Source organism: Cetorhinus maximus, chromosome 19, assembly GCF_964194155.1.
Source record: "Cetorhinus maximus chromosome 19, sCetMax3.hap1.1, whole genome shotgun sequence".
Taxonomy (NCBI): domain Eukaryota; kingdom Metazoa; phylum Chordata; class Chondrichthyes; order Lamniformes; family Cetorhinidae; genus Cetorhinus; species Cetorhinus maximus.
Genome location: NC_135897.1, coordinates 27572907 through 27583347, shown reverse-complemented (window position 1 = coordinate 27583347; position 10441 = coordinate 27572907).

Sequence of the window (10441 nt, the reverse complement as noted above, 5' to 3'; positions counted from 1 at the left end):
CTGATGATGCTACCTTCAACAATGGTGCGTCTGACATGTCTTCCTTTTTCCTGAGTTGAGGTTTCCCCCCTGCTGTGATTGAAAGGGCCCTCAAATGTACCCAACCCACCTCCTGCACTTCTGCCCTGACCCTTCCCCTTCCCCCCAGAACTATGGTAGGGTTCCCCTCCTCCTCACTTTTCACCCCACCAGCCCCCATATTCAAAAGATTATCCTCTGTCGTTTCCGCCAACTCCAGCATAAAGCCACCACCAAATACATTTCCCCCTCACCTCCCCTGTCAGCACTCTGTAGGGACCGTTCCCCCGTGACACCCTTGTCCACTTCTCTGTCACCCCAACACCTCATTCCCTGCCCACAGCACCTTCCCATGCAATGGCAGATGTAACAACTGCCCTTTTCCTCCTCCCTCTTCACCATCCAAGGCTCCAAACACTCCTTCCAGGTGAAGCAGCGATTCATTTGCACTTATTTAAATTTAGCCTACTGCATTTGCTGCTCACAATGCGGTCTCCTCTACATTGGGGAGACTAAACGCAGACTGGGTGGCCGCTTTGCGGAACAGCCCCACTCAATTTTCAAGCATGACCCCGACCTTCCTGTCACTTGCTGTTTCAATTCACCATCCTGCTCTCATGCCCACATTTCTGTCATTGGCCTGCTACAATGTTCCAGTGAAGCCCAATGCAAGCTGGAGGAACAGCACCTCATCTTCTAATTAGACACGTTACAGCCTTCTGGACTCAACATTGAGTTCAACAACTTCAAGCTATGAACTCTGTCCCCATTTTGATTTTTTTCTCAACCCCTTCCCCCGCAGGGCCAGTCAGTAACTTGTTCTTGTGTTCCGCTTTCAGAGAGCACTGACCCTTGTCCTGCTATTTACACATTCTGCTATCTGACCATTATGCCATTATTAACATCTGCCTTAGTCTTTAACGCCATCATTACCACTCCCTTTACCTTGTGTCCATGACATCTTTGCCAAATCTCTCCTGAGCTCCCAACTATCCTTGACCCATTTTTGCTCCAACCCCTCTCTTCAACAGTATATCATATGGACTCGATGTTAAATCTGTTTCTCTGTTCACAGTGGAGCTTTTCCAGCATTTTCTGTTTTTATTTCAGATTTCCAGCATCTGCAGTATTTTGCTTTTACAGTTTATTTTTGACTCTCCAGCTTTGAAAGATTTCCACCCCTAATTTAAACGTAACAAGCTAATCCTACTGTGGATAATATTGTTCGTACCTGTAAATACTGCTGTATTCTCTCACTCAATCAGCCCTTTCCTAATTTTTGACACCAATTGGCTACTTTTTTTACACTCGTATATGGGAGACACCAGTTAATTACATTGGGTGAACAAGAGAAATATTTTGAACTTTCATAATTAGTTTTTATAGTCACTGATGTGGAAAAATTGGAAAATAACCATAGAAAGCTGGTGAGTGTTTTCTTTGTTGTTAATGCCTAATCAGTGTGACCAGACTGGGACCAGAGTGTCTGACTAACACACATTTTGTATTTCATTAGGTGCTTTACAGCTTAACAGGGTTCTAATGACTGAACGTAAGTTACCACACTACTCAAATGGTTTATGAACAATTTCTAGTGATCACCACCAGGCTGTGATTATGTCTCTCAAACTTATCAACATGCTAACCAAGGTATCTGTGTCTTTCCTTAATCTCTGCACCAATTGAGTTCTTACCATTTCATTTCAACATACACTTAAACCCCTTTTAGCCCTTTCACATCTGCCTTGTGGCCTTTTCTGCACTTCTATCTTCATTAGGTTTTCCTTTGCATATAAACCTCGCTATCTAAATTCACAGCCATGTCCTTGACCATGAACCTTTTGTGGCCCAACCTTGAGTTCTTGATCACTGAGGCTACCTCTGACAATTTTGTCATCTCGTGGCCAGATCCCCTTACCTGCCCTATGACTACTTCTATGTTGTCAGATTGCCTGTGCCGCCATTGTCATGATGAGTCAAAATTCTCACCATTGAGAAAGAGAGTGGCTAGTTCAACTCGCCTTTGGGAAATTGGATGTCATATTGACTATTATTTTATTTTTTCATGGGACGTGAGTGTTGTCGGCTAGGCCAGCATTTGTTGCCCATCCCCAATTGCCCTTGGGAAGGTGGTGGTGAGTTGCTGCCTTGAAAAGCTGTAATCCATCTGGTGCAGGTACACCCACCGTACTGTTAGGGAAGTGAATTTCAAGATTTTGATATGGTGATATAGTTCCATGTCAGGATCAATGTTCCCTCTAATTTTTCTTTGTACCAGGCAGATTACTTACTAAAATAAAAGCAAAAAACTGCAGATGCTGGAAATCCAAAACAAAAACAAAAATACCTGGAAAAACTCAACAGGTCTGGCAGCATCTGTGGAGAGGAGCACAGTTAACGTTTCGAGTCCGCACGACTCTTCAACAGAACAAAGAAAAATAGAAAAGGGGTGAAATATAAGCTGGTTGGTGGGGGTGGGGGGGTCGGTGGCTGGGACTGGGACAAGAGAGAGCTGGATAGAGGGCCAGTGATAGGTGGAGATAACCAAAAGATGTCACAGACAAAAGGACAAAGAGGTGTTGAAGGTGGTGATCAACACCTCTTTGTCCTTTTGTCTGTGACATCTTTTGGTTATCTCCACCTATCACTGGCCCTCTATCCAGCTCTTGTCCCAACCCCCCCTCTTAAACCAGCTTATATTTCACCCCTTTTCTATTTTTCCTTAGTTCTGTTGAAGAGTCATGCGGACTCGAAACGTTAACTGTGCTCCTCTCCACAGATGCTGCCAGACCTGCTGAGTTTTTCCAGATTACTTACCAACTCTGAGCATGACTATCTTGTCCATGGGCAGCTTACATTCTAAACGTCACTGAACTTCCACAAAGTTAAGTGGCCTGTTTCTTGAATGAAGTACATTCCAGAGTACCGCATGGCCATGCACATGTGCACCTTAGAGCAAATATTGCTCTCCTCCCACTGGTCCTGTTCTCCCTCTTCTCCCTCACCTGCTGCATTCTCCCTCTTCTTCCCTCACTTGCCCCAATCTCTCACTCCCCCCACCTGTCCCATTCCATCTCTACTCTCACATTTCTTCTCTCCTTGGTTGCATTCTCCCTCTCCTCACACATCTCATTCCATTCCTCCTCATTTTACCTGCCCCCTCACATCCCACATCCGGATTTGTTAGCTTGCCTTTCCCAACACAAGTGTTTGTACTTTCAGGAACGCAAATGAAATGCAAAAGGGACAAGAAGGATGCACAAATCTTGGAAGTCTGGGTTTAGATCATGATGAATTTTAAAAATCCATTAACCTTGCTGAAGTGAAATAAATCTCAGTCAAATGATCTCTCACCCATTAATTTAGACACCTTGAATTAACCTGTGGTTTCCAGACTGGATGTGGCTCAGTCATTGCTAAAGGTAGATCTTCATTGGACATGTTCCCTAGACGTGATCAGTAGTTAAATCTGCATCCTAAATCTACCTATCAGAAAGCATTAGCTACTCGGTTGTACAGAACTTGAGTGTTGTTGAAAAAGAGACATGTCTAAGCTTTTTGCCTTTCACTCATCAGGACACTTGCAAGAATACCAATATAAGGGGAAATAACTGTTTATATTGAACGTGAAGGAAGTGCTGATTGGTTGGCAAGTGACATTGCCATGGAGAATGCACCACTGATGATCCCTGACAGTTAACTGCCAAGCATTGTTTGAAATTTAAACCTGGTAGCTTGACCCTGAATGGTCAAGGCATTGCCCTGAGGAATGAGCCAGCGAATAGCTGTCACTTATTTTGTTTAGCTGAAACAGGCACAACGTATGTACGTGTTCTTTCTGTCTGCAAAGAACAAGGCCCTGTGTATTAATATATGTAGCTTTCACTACACGCAAATGCACTACGTTGCGAGCCCAACTGCCAATCTTAAATTGGTTGTCAGCATATTCTTAGCACACTGAGGATTATTTAGCAAATGTTGTCCAATCACAGAATCACATCTAACGTTGGACACTGTGTTTTGAGTTTTGCAAGAATGGGCTGGTTGGGTACGGTCTGTACCCTGCCCATTGCGAACAGCGGCTGAGACAAAAATCAATTGATCAACGTCAGTCCTGGCTCTATTTTTAATCCGGCCATGATAGGCTGTACCGACTGGCTTTGTTTCCTTAAGTTGCTGTGAGCCTTTCTGCCCCCTCACCATGCCATTTGGCTCCAGCTTGAGTTTTAGGCCATTGAGAGCTGCTGAATGGTGAGCACTCCAGAATCGGAGTGTACAAACTTAAGAGTGTACCCTGCAGATTAGGCCAGAGTTTGCAATAATGGTAAAAATACAGAATTAAAAGCCCTGTAACTGAATGCTCACAGCATTCATCATAAAACAGATGAATTGATAGCACAAATAGAAATAACCTGATAGCCATTTCGGGGAGTGGGTGCAAAGTGACCAAGCCTGGGACCTAAATATTCAAGGGTATTTGACATTTCATAAGCACAGGAAGCTAGGAAAAGGTGGTGGGGTAGCTCTTTTAATTAAGAATGACACTAGTGAGAGATGACTTTAATTCAGAAGATCAAGATGTAAAATCAGGTAGAGATAAGAACTGGCAAAGATAAGAAGTCACTTGTGGCAGAAGTTTATAGGCCCCTTAACAGGAGCTGCGCTGTCGAATGGGGTATATAAGAAGAAATAATGGGGTCTTGAAGGAAAGGTACTGAAATAATCATGGGTGATTTTAATCTTCATATAGATTGGACAAGTCAGCTTAGCAAAGGTAGCCTGAAAAATGAGTTCATAGTGTGTTCAGGATAGTTTCTTGGAACAGTGCGTTCTAGTGCCAACCAGGAAGCAGACTACTTTAGACCTTGGAATGTGCAATGAAACAGGTTAATTAAAGACCTCATAGCAAAAAGCCTTGAGGCAGCAGTGATCATAAAATAGAATTTCACATTTAATTTAAGGGTGAGAAGTGTAGGTCTAAAAATAGTGTCTTAAATTTAAATAAACACAATTACAAGGGTATGAAAACCGAGTTGGATAAAGTAAACTGGAAAAATAGGTGAAAAGTAGAGGGACAGTGGCAGACGTTTAAAGAGAAATTCAGTAACTCAGCAAAGATATATTCCATCAAGAAATGAAGATTCTACAAGAAGGATGTACCATCTGTGGCTAACTAAGAAAGTTAAGGATAGTATCAAATTGAAAGAAAAAGCATACAGTACTGTGAAGATTCGTGGTAGGTCAGAAGATTGGACAGATTGTAGAAATCAGCAAAGAATGACTAAAGAATAACGAGGAAGAAATTATAGTATGAGAGAATGCCAGCTAGGAATATAAAAACAGATAAATGTTTCTACAAGTATTTAAAAAAGGAAGATTAACTAAAAAGAGCGTTGGTTTCTTAGAGGGGTGAGACTGGGGATTGAATAATGGGAAACAAGGAAATGGCAGAAGCGTTGAACAGATATTTTGTGTCTGCCTTCACTGTAGAACAGGGGTTCCTAAACAATGGGTACACCCACAGTGGGCTTGCAGGACAAGCAATTGAGGTTGCTTGTTCTGAGGCAGCAATGACGGCTGTGGAGCAAAGACTCAGATTTGACGTTCCTGGGATCAGCTTCAAGGTTCCTTTAAATGTACGAGACTTTCTGCCTGTAGGTATGGCTTAATCCAATGAGCTCTGAGACCTGATCACTGACACCAATAGAGCCTGCAAAATGGTAGGTGCCTTTGCTGTTTATGTGCCTGTATCCATGCTGTTTGTACCCCACCCCGCTCAGCACCTCTCCTCCTGGCCCCTCCTCCCATGCCACCCTTCCCGCCCAATTTTCATTCTGGGGTCACAACTAGTGTGAAACATTAAACTGGAGTCACAGCAGAAAATAGTTTGGGAAGCACTGCTGTAGAAGACACAAAATATTCCATGAGTACTTGAAAATCAAAAGGCGAAAGGGACGGATGAACTTAAAACAATCACAATCACATGGGAAAAGCTACTGAAAACTATCAGAAGTATAGTCTGACAAGTCCCCTGCTACTGATGGCCTGTGTCCTAAGGTCTTAAAAGAAGTGGCTGCAGAATTAGTAAATGCATTGGTCGTGATCTTCCTAAATTCCCTAGATTCTGGAAACGTCCCAGCAGATTGCAAAATCATAAATGTAACATCTCTATTCTAGAAAGGGAGACAGAAGGTAGTAAACTATCGGCCAGTTAATCTAACATCTGTCATAGGGAAAATGCTAGAACCCATTAATAAGGAGGTAATAACCGGTTATTTGGAAAATTATAATACAATCAGGCACAGTCAGCATGGTTTTGTGAAAGGGAAATCATGTTTGACTGATTTATTAGAGGTTTTTTGAAGACATAATGAGCAAGGTGGATGTACTTGGATTTCCAAAAGCCATTCGATAAGGGGAAGGTGGTGGTGGTGTAGTGGTATTGTCGCTGGACTAGTAATCCAGAGACCAAGGTAATGCTCAGGAGTGCTGGGTTCAAACCCACCAAGGCAGATGGTGGAATTTGAATCCTATAAAATATCTGGAATTAAAAGTCTAATGACGACCATGAAACCATGTAGTTTGTCATAAAAACCCCTCTGGTTCACTGATGACCTTTAGAGAAGGAAATCTGCTGGCCGACATGTGGCTCCAAGCCTACAGCAATATGGTTGACTCTTAAATGCCCTCTGAAATTGTCTAGCAAGCCACTCAGTTGCCGCTATGAAGTCTATAACTATGACTTGGACCATTGACTTAGGCACCGGAAGTGACAATGGCAAACTCAGTCCTGTCGACCCTGCAAAGTCCTCCTTACTAACATATGGGGGCTATTGCTAAAATTGGGAGAGCTGTCTCACAGACTAGACACACAACAGCCTGTCATAATCATACTCATGAAATCATACCTTACAGATAATGTTCCAGACATCACCATCCCTGAATATGTCCTGTCCCACCAGGGGCGGGGGGAGAGTCGTCCTGGGAGTTATCCGTGGACCCTGTGAAGTCTGACCTCCTACTGATTACTGTGTACCGCCCCTGCCCCTGCCCCCTCTCAGCTGATGAATCAGTGCTCCTCCATGTTGAACACCACTTGGAGGAAACACTGAGGGTTGGCAAGAGCACAGAATGTACTCTGGGTGAGAGACTTCAATGTCCAACACCAAGAATGGCTCAGTAGCACCATTACTGACCAAGCTAGCTGACCCCTAAAGGACATAGCTGCTAGACTGGGTCTGCGGCAGCTGGTGAGGGAACCAACAAGAGGGAAAAACATACTTGACCTCATCCTCACCAATTTGCATGTTGCAGATGCATCTGTCCACGACAGTAGCAGTAGGAGTGACCACCGCACAGTCCTTGGGGAAAGGATGCCACACTGAGGATACCCTCCATCATGTTGTGTGGCATTACCATCATGCTAAATGGGATAGATTTTGAACAGATCTAGCAACTCAAGACTGGGCATCCATGAGGCACTGTGGGCCATCAGCAGCAACAGGATTGTATTTAACCACAATCTGTCACCTCATGGGCCGGCATATCCCCACTCTGTCATTACCACCAAGCCAGGGGATCAACCCTGGTTCAATGAAGAGTGCAGGAGGGCATTCCAGCAGCAGCACCAGGCATACCTAAAAAATGAGGTGACAAACCTGGTGAAGCTATAACATAGGACTACTTGTGCCAAACAGTATAAGCAGCAAGCGATAGACAGAGCTAAGCAATCACACAAACAACGGATCAGATCTAAGCCCTGCAGTCCTGCGACATCCAGTTGTGAGTGGTGGTGGGCAATTAAACAACTCACTGGAGGAGGAGGCTCCACAAATGTCCCCATTCTCACTGATGGAGAAGCCCAGCACATCAGTACAAAAGATAAGGCTGATGCATTTGCAACAACTTTGAGCCAGAAGGGCCGAGTGGATGATCCATCTCGGCCTCCTCCAGAGGACCTCAGCATCACAAATTCCAGCCTTCAGCAAACTTGATTCACTCCACGTGGATACTGCAAAAGCTATAGGTCCTGACAATTTTCCGACAGTAGTACTGAAGACTTGTGCTCCAGAAAGTGCTGCACCTCTAGCCCAGTTGTTCCAGTACAGCTACAACACTAGCATCTACTTGGTAATGTGGAAATTGTATGTCCTGCACACAAAAAGCAGGATAAATCCAACCTGGCCAATTACTGCCCCATCAGTCTACTCTCAATCATCAGTAAAGTAATGGAAGGGGTCATCAACAGTGCTATCAAGCAGTACTTGCTTAGCAATAACCTGCTCACTGATGCCCAGTTTGGGTTCTGCCAGGATTACTCAGCTCCTGACCTCATTATAGCCTTGGTTCAAACATGGACAAAAGAGCTGAACTCCAAAGGTGAGCTGAGAGTGACTGCCTTTGACATCAAGGCAGCGTTTGACCGAGTGTGGCATCAAGAAGCCCTAGCAAAACTGGAGTCAATGGGAATCGGGGAAAACTCTCCACTGGTTGGAGTCATACCTAGCAGAAAGGAAGATAGTTGTGGTTGTTGGAGGTCAATCATCTCATCTCAGTCCTAAGACATCACTGCAGGAGTTCCTCAGGGTATTGTTCTACCCCAATCATCTTCAGCTGCTTCATCAATGACCTTCCTTCCATCATAAGGTCAGAAGTGGGGATGTTTGCTGATAATTGCACAATGTTCAGCATTCGTGACTCCTCAGATACTCATCCAGTCCATGTCCAAATGCAGCAAGACCTGGACAATATCCAAGCTTGGGCTGACAAATGGCAAGTAACATTCGTGCCAGACAATGATCACCTCCAACAAGAGAGAATCTAACCATCGCCCCTTGATGTTCAATGGCATTACCATCACTGAATCCCCCGCTATCAACATCCTGGGGGTTATCATTGACCAGAAACTGAACTGGACCAGCCAAATAAATACTGTGGCTACAAGACCAAGGCAGAGTATAGGAACCCTGCATCGAGTAACTCACCTCATCACTCCCCAAAGCCTGTCCAGCATCCACAGGGCACAAGCCAGGAGTATGATGGAATCCTCTCCTCTTGCCTGAGTCCAGCTCCAACAACGCTCAAGAAGCTTGACACCATCCAGGACAAAGTAGTCCGCTTGATTGGCACCCCATCCACAAACATCCACTTCCTCTACCACCAGTAGCAGCAAGTGTGTACCATCTACAAGATGCATTGCAGGAACTCACCAAGGCTCCTTAGGCGGCTCCTTAGGCAGCACCTTCCAAACACATGACTGCTACCATCTAGAAAGTCAAGGGCAGCAGATGCATTGAAGCACCACAATTTGGAAGTTCCCCTCCAAGTCACTCACCATCCTGACTTGGAAATATATCGCCGTTCCTTCACTGTCACTGGGTCAAAATCCTGGAACTTCCTCCCTAACAGCACTGTGGATGCTCCTACACCACGTGGATTGCAGCGGTTCAAGAAGGGAGCTCACCGCTACCTTCTCAAGGGCAATTAGGGATCGGCAATAAATACTGGCCTAGCCAGCGACACCTAGATCCCTTGAATGAATTTTTAAAAAGTGCTCCATCAAAGGTTACTACACAAAATAAGTGCTCATAGTGTAGGGGGTAACATATTAGCATGGAAAGAGGATTGGTTAGCTAATAGGAAGCAGAGTGTAGGGATAAATGAGTCATTTTTGGGTTGACAGTCTGTAACTAGTGGAGTGCAACAGGCATCGTGCTGGGACCTCAACTATTTACAATCTATATCAATGACTTGGATAAAGGGACTGATTGTATGGTTGCTAAATTGGCTGATGACAAAATAAGTAGAAAAGTAATTGCCAAATGGATATAAAGGGTCTAAAAAAGGGTATAGATAGATTAAGTGAGTGGGTAAAAAAAATTTGGCAGATGTCGTATAATATGGGAAAATGTGAACTTGTCAACTTTGGCAAGAAAATAGAAAAGCAGTATATTATTTAAATGGACAGAAACGGCAGAACTCTATGGTAAAGAGGGACCTGCTTATCCTGATAGCTGAACCACAGTAAGATGGCTTTCGGTGCAGCAAGTGATTAGGAAGGCAATTGGGTACTTGTGTTTATTGCAATGGGAATCGAGTATAAAAGTAAGGAAGTGTTTGTTCAGCTATACAGGGCCTTAGTGAGACTGCATCTAGAGTACTGTGTACAGTTTTGGTTTCCTTACTTAAGAAAGGCTACAATTGCAGTGGAAGTAGTTCAGAGAAGGAAGGTTCACTTGACTGATTCCTGGGATGATGTTAGCTTATGAGGAAATATCGGGCAGGTTGGGCCTATCCCACTGGTGTTTAGAACAAGTAAAAGTGGTTTTAGTGAAACATAAAAGATCCTGAGGAGACTTGACAGAACTAGGGTACACAGTTTAAAAATTAGGGATCTCCCATTTAAGACAGATGAGGAGAATTC